Raw genomic sequence first — 12,033 nt, 5'->3', positions numbered from 1 at the left:
CCTTACTGCAGTAATGCTGATGTCGTCTCTATGGAGCAATTGGTCAGCGTGTTCGGCTGTTAACTGAGAGGTTGGTGGTTCGAGCCCACCCAGGGCCGCTCAATTGACACGTGTTTGGATGTGGGCTCCCTCCCTTGTATGAACATTTTTCCCCATCGGGGAACTGTTTTTGTGTCGGTGCCAGATGCACAGGTTATCCTTTTTTACTAAAGGCATCATTGTCAAGTTTGCATGCTTCGCAGGCACTATGCTTTAGTTGGTGAAATTACATGCCTAGTAAAGAGGGGCTCCTTAGTTCTAATTCCAGCAGTCCTCTACTAGTATTTCCATGACTCTGGTTTTCATACTTTTTATCAGAGGTCATGTTGAAGAACAAAAAGTGTTTTCTGGAGAAACGCAAGACCCCAGGATGCAATAGGTCTGCTTTGTATACTTTTCAGCAGCGGTCATGTTGAAAAGCACCCCTGGTTTACTGCCCAGTAGGAGCAGCCTCGGCCACTTTAGAATGAAGGGTGACGCCCCTTCAAGATGCAAGAAGCTGTCAGAAGTGGGACTTGTGATGGAAAAAATTATATTTCATTTTTTTTCATATTTAATTACTCTATCCTACTGAGGATGATATATTTTTTTTCCACAACAGACTCAAAGTCACGCCTCATTAGAGACTGCAACCTGAATGCAGCGCCTTCGATTGCTCGGCCATCCTGACCCTCCAGAGCCCACTTTTTAAAAGGCATTCATACACTCTGCATGGTTATTATGTTATGTTAGTGTCAGGTTCAAACTCCTGTAACAATTGTAAAAACACTTAATTACAGAAGAGACAGACAACAAAATTTGAAATTTCCCGCAGCGAGGAGAGTGAAACAACATATCCAGTGACATGCCGCTTCACTCTGAGTATGCCATTCATGCTCCTCGCTTTTTGTTTTCTTTAGGAGGTCCCTAATACATGGTCGTGCAACTCTAAGGGGAGGGGGAAGCAGGCAGTTGCACGAGTTGTACTTGTTGTCTATTTGTGTGTGCGTGTGAGAACTAGAAAATTCCCGCAGAAATTTTGATGGGCTTGCCACCTGTGCTGTGAACCTCGAGCCCGGTGTGCCAACACCTACGTGCTAGCACCTAGCAAGAAAGTCTCAAGTACCGAAAAGGTTGATGCAGTCCCATTTTGTCCCCACATCATGCCATGTGTCTATTTGCCTTTAGACATGAGTAAATTAGCTTAAATGCTAACATGCTAACGGCTACCATGCTAGCACCTAGCAAGACAGCCTCAGGTCCCGAAAAGTTTGGGGCAGTCCCATAGTGTCCCACATCATGCCATGTGTGTATTTGCCTTTAGAAATGAGTAAATTAGCTAAAATGCTAACATGATAACAGTCATCATGCTAACACCTAGCAAGACAGCCTCAAGTCCAAAAGGTGTCCAGGCAGTCCGATAGTGTCCCCACATCATACCATGTTTGTATTTGCCTTTAGACATGAGTAAATTAGCTAAAATGCTAACATGCTAAAAATAAGCATGGTACCATCTAGGAAGACAGCACCAAGTCCATAAAGTGTTAAGACAGTCCCATAGTGTAAAGACATCATGCCATGTGTGTATTTGCCTTTAGACATGAGTAAATTAGTTTAAATGCTAACATGCTAACGGCTACCATGATAGCACCTAGCAAGATAGCCTCAAGTCCCAAAAGCCTTAAAGCAGTCCCACAGTGTCCCCACATCATGACATGTGTGTATTATCCTTTAGACATGAGTAAATTAGCTTAAATGTTAACATGCTAACGGATAGCACCTAGCAGGAGGCATCAGGTTCCGAACAGTTTGAGGCAGTCCCATAGTGTCCCCACATCATACAATATGTGTATTTACCTTGAGACATGAGCAAATTAGCTAAAATGCTAACATGCTAACAGTCATCATGCTAGCACCTAGCAAGAGAGCCTCAAGTCTAGAAAGTGCCAAAGTAGTCCTATACCATCCCTACATCGTGCCATGTGTGTATTTGCCCTTACACATGAGTGAATTAGTTTAAATGCTAACATGCTAACGGATACCATGCTAGCACCTAACAAGAGGGCCTCAAGTTTAGAAACTGCCAAGGTTGGCGGATAACCTCCCTGCATCATGCCGTGTGTGTATATGCCTTTAGACATGAGTAAATTAGCTTAAACGCTAACATGCTAAAGGCTACTATTATAAGATAGCTTCAAGTCCCAAAAGTATTAAAGCAGTCCCACAGTGTCCCCACATCTTGACATGTGTGTAGTTGCCTTTAGAAATGACTGAATTAGCTTAAATGCTAACGGCTACCACGCTAGCATTTAAGCTAAATGCTGGGGCAAGAGGGCCTCAGGTCCCGAACAGTTTGATGCAGTGCCATAGTGTCCCCACATCATACAATGTGTGTATTTGCCTTGAGACATCAGCAAATTAACTAAAATGCTAACATGCTAACAGTCATCATGCTAGCACCTAGCAAAAGAACCTCAAGTTTAGAAAGTGCCAAGGTTGTCCTATAACCTCCCTGCATCATGCCATGTGTGTATTATCCTTTGGTCATGCGGAAATTAACATAAATGCTAACATGCTAGCAATTAGCATGCTAGCACCTAGCAACATAGCATCAAGTCCTGAAAGTTGCCAGGTACTGCTGTGGTGTCTGTACATGTCATGTGTTGTTTTCCAATTGAAAGCAGCACTTGCATTGTCATGGAGGACTAAAGAGCAGAGAGTGTGTGACATGCGGGTCGATACTGAACTATCTGATATCACAGTGAATGAAAGGCTGGTGGCATTCAGAGGTCGCTGCCCATTGAGGCAATACATGCCTTCCAAACCAGCGAAATACGGGATAATTATGTGTGATGCGTGTGATGCAAACACTAGCTACGCATTGACCATGCAGGGTTTTTTTTTTTTTTGGTCTTTCAAAGTAACAAAGTGGTGAATCAATTATAAAAAAACAGTTTGGATATGTATATTTTTTATGAAACACAAGTGAAGTATCCTAATTAAACCATTACCTGTGAGAGGTAAGGTACACCATTGCACTAAACATTGATAGAATAGTTAGTAATGGAGTTAGTAGTGAATAACTAACAATGCTTGTGGGAGTTTTTTTGGTTTTGGACATCTTTCAGATAAATAAACATGCAAATTGACCCGGGAACATCATGGCTGTTCCTGACAAATGAACATAACAGGAGGGTTAAGATGACTACACTTAAGCATGAGACTCTTAATCTCAGGGTCTTGGGTTCGAGCCCCACATTGGGCGGTTCAGCTCTTTTGGTGATACATCTTAAAGATATCCTTTCCTGTGGAAAATTGTGCAACATGCGGAAAACATTTCATTCGAAGTACACAAAAACAAATCCCATTCTTGTATGACCACAAATGCACTCGCTTCACATGTGAGATGAAGTGGAATCGATGCCTGCATTCTCCAAATGGTATATAATACCTTTTTCCTGCCAAAAAAGCATTCTCAATCTCCCACATCGTATCGGATACTTGGATTAATTGCATTCTAATGATGTTTCCTAAAAACACCGGTGGTGTCAAAACCGGTGCATTAGAATAGTCCGATGACGATGGGATTCGAACCCATGCGTGCAGAACACAATGGATTAGCAGTCCATCACCTTAACCTCTCGGTTACCTCATCTCCTTTGTGGGCATGGTCTTGTTGACTCAAAATGACACATCTTAATTAGTGTTTTGGTGTTGCAGAAATTGTGGCAGCCTTCTTGTGCAGCGGGGGGATTTAACTCAAAGGCTAGAGTTCTTGCTCTACATGCAAGAAATAGCGGGCGTTGATACCCGTATTGTCGGAATGATATGTTATGGCTTTTTTTCCCAACAAAAGCGTTTTTGATCTCCGACATCGTACCTTATACTTTGATTCATTGCATGCTAATAATGTTTACTAAAAATACAGGTGTGGTCAAAACTAGCGTATTTTTACATCACCACACTTCAAGTGGACAGACAATCTTGTCTTTTCAGACAATACAATTACAAAAGCAACACACACCTGCCATGACCCTGAATCGGCCGGGGTTGCTGCGGCCACAACACAGATTAGGAACCACTATACAATTACGGCTGTGAGCTATGCTTTTCTGGGCAAGAACCATAAACTCAGACTTGGAGGTGCAGATTGCTCATTCCAGCTGGTTCTTTTTCGTCTGCGAGCAAAGCTTGAATTTCATGTGGGTGTTGTCCTGGCGGGAGAAACATTTTAGCTTGTGTCAGCATGGCTACCGTGACAAAAGCCCATTTTCCTTTCCAGTAAATGTGCATCAGCTGAACACTTTACAGACCTAATGCTGTGAACATTTGCGCGAACTCAAGGTCAGGTCCTACATCCTGTTTGTGTCTGATTGTAACATGACATGCATCAGGATTCTGTATGTCACCTCCCAACTGCACTTGTCTGGTCTTAATATGTAATTGGTTGTGTTGTCATGATCGATGTTGATGAAATCAAGAGAACAAAGTCACCCCTTTACAAACTATTTACCAACTCACGATGTAAACAGCAATTGTGCTGAAAACTGGGATTGAACCAGGGACCTTTAGAGATTCAATCCAACGCTCTCCCAACTGAGCAATTTCAGCTGCAAAGGGGTTTCTCTGCTTTTTCAGTCTGGGCTAAAAGTGGGGGTAGGGTGAAGCTGTGTCTCCACGTACTATGTTGCTGTGTACCTGGTCCAGTGTGTTCTCATCTTGGGTTGGAATGTCCCCATGCTGGTAAAGGTTGGGGAATACAGTCCGTTGATGAGGATAAGCGGTACAGTGGAGTTCACTGGTTGAAGTCGCCAGGTACCATAAAAATGGTAATGGGCCACGAGGGTGTTCTGAATTCCCCTTTGGCCAAATTGGCTAAATGGCCGTACAAAAAGCACCATACTTGGAGCCTGTGGTCAATGTCAACAGTTGGGCTAATTCAGTTCCGTTGAGACGGTGATTATGTACCAAGTCAGTTATGTCAATCAGGATTTGGTCAAGGTTGTTGTGTGGTTTGGGCATGGATAAGGCTATGTATCTAAATTTAGGAGGAGTCCATGGTCTGTAAACATACTGAGGTACTCCCCCTGCTGTTGCGGAACTTGCGGGACCTTGCAAATTTCCCCACTGAGGGACGAATAAAGGCATATCTTATCTTCTACCATAGGGTAGGCTTTTGGCAAGAAGTAGGATTCTTAATCCTACTTTCTCAATTTTTTATCAATAAAGTAAATTTGATTAGTAGGATTCTTAATCCTACTTCTTGCCATTCTTAATGCTTTCCCAAGTTCCAACATTTCCTTGGGAGCGAGTTTGATAACCTCGGGGTGGGGAGGATTCCAACGATGGTCTTTTGGTTTGAGTGTGTCATTTAATTGAGTCGAGTCAAATGTTCCCCAAGAGAGGGTGGACATGGGTGTCTGTTCAGGGGCAGTTGCAGAGTGATCATTAATTGGAAATGTCGGGTACAAAGATGTGGCCTGAGTCAGAGTTTGTAGAACTACTGATGACTGAAAGTCTCGCTCCTTCTGTTCCCTGAGAAACAAGGTTGTCTGTGGAATTGATCAAACATCAAGGTGGCCACATCGATAAAAAAGACAAACAAAAATTTATATCTACAGCTGAAAAAGGCCCGTTTGGCTCAGTCGGTAGCGCATGAGACTCTTACTCTCAGGGTCCTGGGTTCGAGCCCCTCTTTTGTTGATACATCTGAAAGATGTCTTTCCTGTGGAAAATTGTTCAAAATGCAGAAAACATTTTATTCGAAAAACAAAAAAACAAACCCCCTTCTTGTATGACCACAATTCCTAACTTGGTTGGCTGTGAAATTAACTAGGGACCTTTTGCGTGTTTGGCAAACGTGACAACCACGACACTATGGAAACCTGAAGGAAGGGGCTTTTAAGGGGACAGGCGAAGTCACAAAGCAGTTGCCAAACAATGAAACACGACGATGTGTCCAAAGTGGGGGCAGATTGACAATTGTCCAAATTGGCAAATATTTCTCAATTTTTTATCAATAAAGTAAATTTGATTAGAGATCAGATGATAGATGTTGATGGTAGACTGTCAGATTCTATTATAAAGAACAAGACAATGTAGGATAAACTGCGTAGTTTTCAATTTAAGAGGGTAAGTGTAGATGAGGTAGGAAAACTGTTGCATTCCATTAAAAGCGATGAGCCATGTGGTATTTATATTATATATTTTATTTTATTATATATATATATATTTATATTGGTCAGCGCGTTTGGCTGTTAACTGAGAGGTTGGTGGTTCGAGCCCACCCAGGGACTCTCAATTCACACGTGTTGGACTTTGGACTCCCTCCCTTGTATGAACATTTTTCCCCTTTGGCGAACTGTTTTTGTGTTGGTGCCAGATGCACAGCTGGCGCTGTGGCTAAGCTGGTCAAAGTGCCTGTCTCGTACTGTATCTTCAATTTAATTATTGAGAATGGCGTTTACCCACAGTCCTGGAAGATCGCAATGTTGCTTGGTCGAAAAGGTTTACTTAAACAAGTTATTCCTTGTGTGCACGGTCATCTCCTTGGCCTTCTCGGTGTTGAGGATGAAGGAGCAGAAATCTTCTGGCATACTGTACTTGACCACAGAAGGAGGATAAAGGAAGTAGGTGGCCTACCTTCACCACCTGAACAGGGACTTGAACCCTGGACCCTCAGATTAAAAGTCTGATGCTCTACCAACTGAACTATCAGGCCTTTGTTGAATGAGGACAACTCACAAGGTAAAATCTTCTGGCATATTGTACTTGACCTTGCAGAGACCTCTGGCTCTCAACAAAGGCGGTCGCATCTTTCCCCTCTCCTCCCTATCCCTTATCTTCCCTTCTTCTTTTGCGTTCATCAAAGAGTAAAGCTGGTGTCCTGGTTTGCAATGCCTCGATTGTTACACCAGAAGGTGCGAGTCACATCCAAAACAAAGGGCATGCTGGAAGCATAGCATGCGTTAGTATGGCTTCAACTGAACAGAAGTTGGCAGGGTGTGAGTCTCTGTGGCGCAAGCGGTCAGCGCGCTCAGCTGTTAACCGGGATGCTGGTGGTTCGAGCCCACCCAGGGACGTTCTCTGGATGCATCAGTGTCACTGTTCATTCGTGTTTGCGCTCCACTCTTGCACAGCAGTTCCCAATTGGCAAACTGTGTTTGTGCTGTTCAAAAGCACATTACAGCTTCCCTGGTCCAACACATTTGATCAAAAGTTAGGTTGATCAGGTCACAGATTTCAGTTTGTTTCTGCGCAGTTCTGGTGAAACACAGAAGCTCTGCTTGAAAATATTAGCTTTTGCAGGATTATAGATTAAGAGATGACTTTTATGTTAAAAGGAATCAAGTCAAACCCCATCAACTGGTAAGCAGGGGCCCTTAAGAGAAGACACTGTATACTGTTGTGATTTTTTGACAAACATGTCTAGTAAACAGGAGATCTTTGGTTCAAATCCCAGCAGTGCCTTCTCTGTGTTTCACCAGCTCCTATGCTGTTATTTAAAAGAAATATTGTTCTTGTTCTGTTGAATAAATACCCATCCTTTCTGATGTCATATGTAGTATACAAGTCACATGTACTACAATGCTCCCTACAAAGACAATACCCTTGCGTATTTGGACATTTGCAGGTTTAAGAAAACAGACCACATTAGCCAAATATCTTCTGGACAAAAGAGTGGTCAGACAAGACAAAGTTTGAGCCAGTCACCTGAACATTAGACTTTTGATCTGAGTGTCCAGGATTCAAGTCCCTGTTCAGGTGACCAGTGATAGGGTCTGAGGTCCACTTGCAAACGCCTCCTTTTTGCCCACAAAATACAAGGGCAACAGGACAATCCCTTGGTACTTTATGGAAACGATGTGAGGTGCCTGGCTTTTAACTAGAAGTGGAAAGACTTGTGTAGCCCCTCACACAAACCACGTGTCTTCCTCCCATGCACATGTTGCCAGCTGATCCTTGACATCAGCAAAATTTTGGTTCTAGGACAATGGGGTCACTTGCCCCCATTGGTCTTTTCCAAGCAGTCACAGTGGCCGAGGCTTTGTCGAGTCCAAAGCCTTAAGGCTTAAGGCCCAGCACGCCAACGCTCCAGGGATATTCCCCAGCTGCTGGCACTGCCCGCTCCAACCACACCGGCTGCGTCATCCGCTTTGGTGGGCCGACTCTCTGTTAGCTCTGTTAGTACTCCGAGTACTAACGCATCCCGTGCGTGTGTTGTGATGTTTTGTCATTCAGCGCCACTTTGCAGAGGCACATCCACTCGACAATTTAATTTGTTCCCCGACAGTGTTTCCCAATGTGGTTCAGTGGTAGAATTCTTGCTTGCCAAGCGGGAGGCCCGGGTCCGATTCCCAGCCAATGCAGTATATCTCAGCTTATACCTTTCTTTAGAGCTCATGTTGAAAAAGTACAAAGGCTCTTTTGGGCAGTATTCAGAATGACACCTGAAACGTAACAGACCGGACCACCCGAGAGTTAAGGTGGACAGCACTTAGTGAAACCTTACTGCAGTCATGCTGTTGTAGTCTCTGTCGTGCAATTGCTCAGCACGTTTGGCTGTTAACTGAGAGGTTGGTGGTTCGAGCCCACCCAGGGACTCTCAATTCACACGTGTTGGACTTTGGACTCCCTCCCTTGTATGAACATTTTTCCCCATTGGCGAACTGTTTTGGTGTTGGTGCCAGATGCACTGCTGGCACTGTGGATAAGCTGGTCAAAGTGCCTGTCTAGTAAACAGGAGATCCTGGGTTCAAATCCCGGCAGTGCCTGGGTGCTTGGTCAGTGAAACTTTGGCAGCTGATTTCTGAACCATGTACTTATTTTTGTCACTTGCCCTTCAAGAACGAATTGACGTTGCATCCACAGCTGACGTGATTGTTGTGGATCCCATTACGCCAGAAGGTGCTTGAATCCAAAGAGTATGACATTGTGATGTGTTGTCATTCAGCGCCACTTTGCAGAGGCTCATCCACTTGACAGTTGAATTTTTTTCTCTTACAGTGTCCCCACGTGGCATTGGTGGTTCAGTGGTAGAATTCTCACTTGCCAAGCGGGGGCCGCGCGCGTGTTGTTGACATTTGCTGCCAGCCAATCAGGATGCGACACAGACGTCAGACAAGCAAAGAGACTCGCCTGCCACGCGGGCATGATTACCATTACCATTACCATCTATCAGGGATGGCAACTGAATTAAGAATCAATGCCAGAAACCTGCCACAGGATTTCAGATAATGTTTTGATGCAGACTGGTCATGATGCCTCTGATTGTTGGCAAATAATGCAACACGAACCACCTCTGCAGTTGTAGGAAAAGGGTCCCTTTGTTTATTTAACACAGCACTTATATAGACCTCATGAACACCAGCAATTACGTGGATTTCCATAATTGAGTCCTTATCTGGTCATGTTTCTTGACTGGACCTAAGTGTTTTGGCAAAACGTCTTGGACTCCACACCCATCCGAAAACATCTTGTATAACAATCAGGTCACGTTGGCCTCCCCAAGTCACGTAGCCCTCTTAAGTTCAACTAGCAATGCGCAAGAAAGTAATCATTTTACAATATATAATTAAATTAATTAATTAATTAAAAGTAATTAAACCATTACCTGTTAGAGGTAAGGTACACCATTGCACTAAACATTGATAGAATAGTTAGTAATGGAGTTAGTAGTGAATAACTAACAATGCTTGTGGGGATTTTTTTCTTTCAGATAAATAAGCATGCAAACTGACCCGGGAACATCATGGCTGTTCCTGACAAATGAACATAACAGGAGGGTTAAGATGACTACACTTCCAAAGTTCTCAGCTATGACTGAACCTCTCGCTCCTGTGTTCCCTGAGAAACTAGGTTGGGTGTGGAATTGATCAAACATCAAGAAGACCACATCAATTAAAAAAAATTAAAAAGTGATATCTTGGCCGAAAAAGGCCCGGTTAGCTCAGTCGGGAGAGCATGAGACTCTCAGGGTCGTGGGTTTCAGCCCCACATTGGGCGGTTCAGCTCTTTTGGTGATACATCTTAAAGATTTCTTTCCTGTGGAAAATTCTGCAACATGCGGAAAACATTTCATTCGAAGTACACAAAAACAAATCCCATTCTTGTATGACCACAAATGGTAGAGCGCTCACTTCGCATGTGAGATGAAGTGGAATCGATGCCTACATTCTCCAAATGGTATATTATGCCTTTTTCTTGCCAAAAAAGCATTCTCAATCTCCCACATCGTACCGGATACTTGGATTAATTGCATTCTAGTGATGTTTCCTAAAAACACAGGTGGTGTCAAAACCAGTGCATTAGTATAGTCTGATGAGGATGGGATTCGAACCCATGCGTGCAGAACACAATGATTAGCAGTCCATCACCTTAACCTCTCGGTCACCTCATCTCCTTTGTGGGCATGGTCTTGTTGACTCAAAATGACACATCTTAATTAGTGTTTTGGTGTTGCAGAAATTGTGGCAGCCTTCTTGTGCAGCGGGGGGATTTAACTCAAAGGCTAGAGTTCTTGCTCTACATGCAAGAAATAGCGGGTTTGATACCCGTATTGTCGAAATGATATGTTATGGCTTTTTTTCCCAACAAAAGCGTTCTTGATCTCCGACATCGTACCTTATACTTTGATTCATTGCATGCTAATAATGTTGACTAAAAATACAGGTGTGGTCAAAACTCGTGTTGGAAGAATTGTACATAAAGTTATTCTATTTTTACTATATTCTTATGACCTACATACATTTCATATCACTCACATAGCAAAGTAAGATTAATGCTGTGTCACTTGCACATGTGGTGTACATCATGATTAGGGAAAACAGGACGTTCTCTCAGCAGATAGTTTTATCGCACCCTTGAGAGGGAATAGCTGCATGGGTCAGAAGTAGATGTGACCTCAGTGTGTGTGTGTGTGTGTGTGTGAGTGTCCCCAGAGGATCACATGCCAAGGATGAGATACCCACACACTATGGATAACATGTTGTACGAAAGAACCGGTTTCAACTGGAATAGTTAAACCACCCTTCCCCTTAGCAGTTGAAATCTCATGTAACTAGGGCGTTCCTAACTGAATAAAAGGCATGGAGAAAGGAGACTGTCTCAGAGTTGTTAGGAGGATTGTAACTGTGCAGTCTCCAACACTCTCCTTGCAAGTAAAAAGAAACTCAACTCTCTGTGTCTTCCTTTGTACAGGCTGTGTTTTACAAGCGTCGGGGTTTTAAACCTGACATTTAAATGGTCCTTCAAGCCGGATTTCAAGACACCTGACGATCCCAGCGGGCAAGTGAGATCCAGGCAAGACTGTGGCCACAGCATTAAGACCCTTTCCGGGACTGGTCCCTCCCTTGCGGGCTGGGATTTGAAGCTTGAAGGAAATCCAGAAACGCAGAGATTGTGAGTACAAGTTTTTGTTTAAAAGGAATGAAAGTGAGAAAAAGTAAAATAGAAGAAGACAAACCCTGCAGGTCAGACAGTTAAATTCCGTGGAGGGTAGACTCCCCTAGTTTAAAAGGACTAGTTAAATTCTACAGGACGGCGGAGTCCTCTGTGCTGAGAAAAAGACGCACGAAATAAAAGTGTGAAAGTGTGAATGTATGAATGAAAATACAAATACCACTAGGTAACTGTGTTTTATACCAAACCAACAAGAAACGAATGGTGAGCCTTTGCGGATGCTTGTAGGCAAGAAAATTCCACCTGAAAAGGTTGAATAGAATTTTACCACAAAAGGTTGTTGATCACCATCTTGTTGAAAATAACTCCAGTGTTAGAACACGACAGGTGTTAAGAACCACTGGGTCCAAATTTAGTTCAAAATGGGGAAGGGACAAAGTAAAGAAAAACAAAAAGTCCTTGAAAAACTCCCGTGCAAGGACTGGAAGGTAGTTGAAAAAGAGGATAGTCTAGCAGTAGACCCCCTATATTATTGGATAAAACAGCACAAATTCAACGGAAAATTATCCACAGCATGTATTAGGGAGTTACAACAAAACATAAAAAAGAAATGTA

The 12,033-nt window shown here is 43.2% G+C and overlaps 1 protein-coding gene and 3 non-coding genes across 4 annotated transcripts in view; 1 reads left to right on the top strand and 3 right to left on the bottom strand.

The window, feature by feature from the left end:
• Positions 1 to 12,033, bottom strand: part of LOC144894571 (uncharacterized) — a 94,157-nt gene that overhangs the window by 63,285 nt on the left and 18,839 nt on the right. The window lies entirely within an intron of this gene.
• trnas-gcu (transfer RNA serine (anticodon GCU)) lies at positions 3,592 to 3,673 on the bottom strand. The gene has a single exon. It is a non-coding gene; the product is annotated as a tRNA-Ser (tRNA).
• trnan-guu (transfer RNA asparagine (anticodon GUU)) lies at positions 7,027 to 7,100 on the top strand. The gene has a single exon. It is a non-coding gene; the product is annotated as a tRNA-Asn (tRNA).
• trnas-gcu (transfer RNA serine (anticodon GCU)) lies at positions 10,337 to 10,417 on the bottom strand. The gene has a single exon. It is a non-coding gene; the product is annotated as a tRNA-Ser (tRNA).

Source organism: Doryrhamphus excisus, linkage group LG21 (genome assembly GCF_037039965.1).
Source record: "Doryrhamphus excisus strain RoL-2023G ecotype Guam linkage group LG21, RoL_Dexc_Guam_v1.1, whole genome shotgun sequence".
Lineage (NCBI taxonomy): Eukaryota > Metazoa > Chordata > Actinopteri > Syngnathiformes > Syngnathidae > Doryrhamphus > Doryrhamphus excisus.
This window is presented reverse-complemented; position numbering and strand designations above follow the sequence as displayed.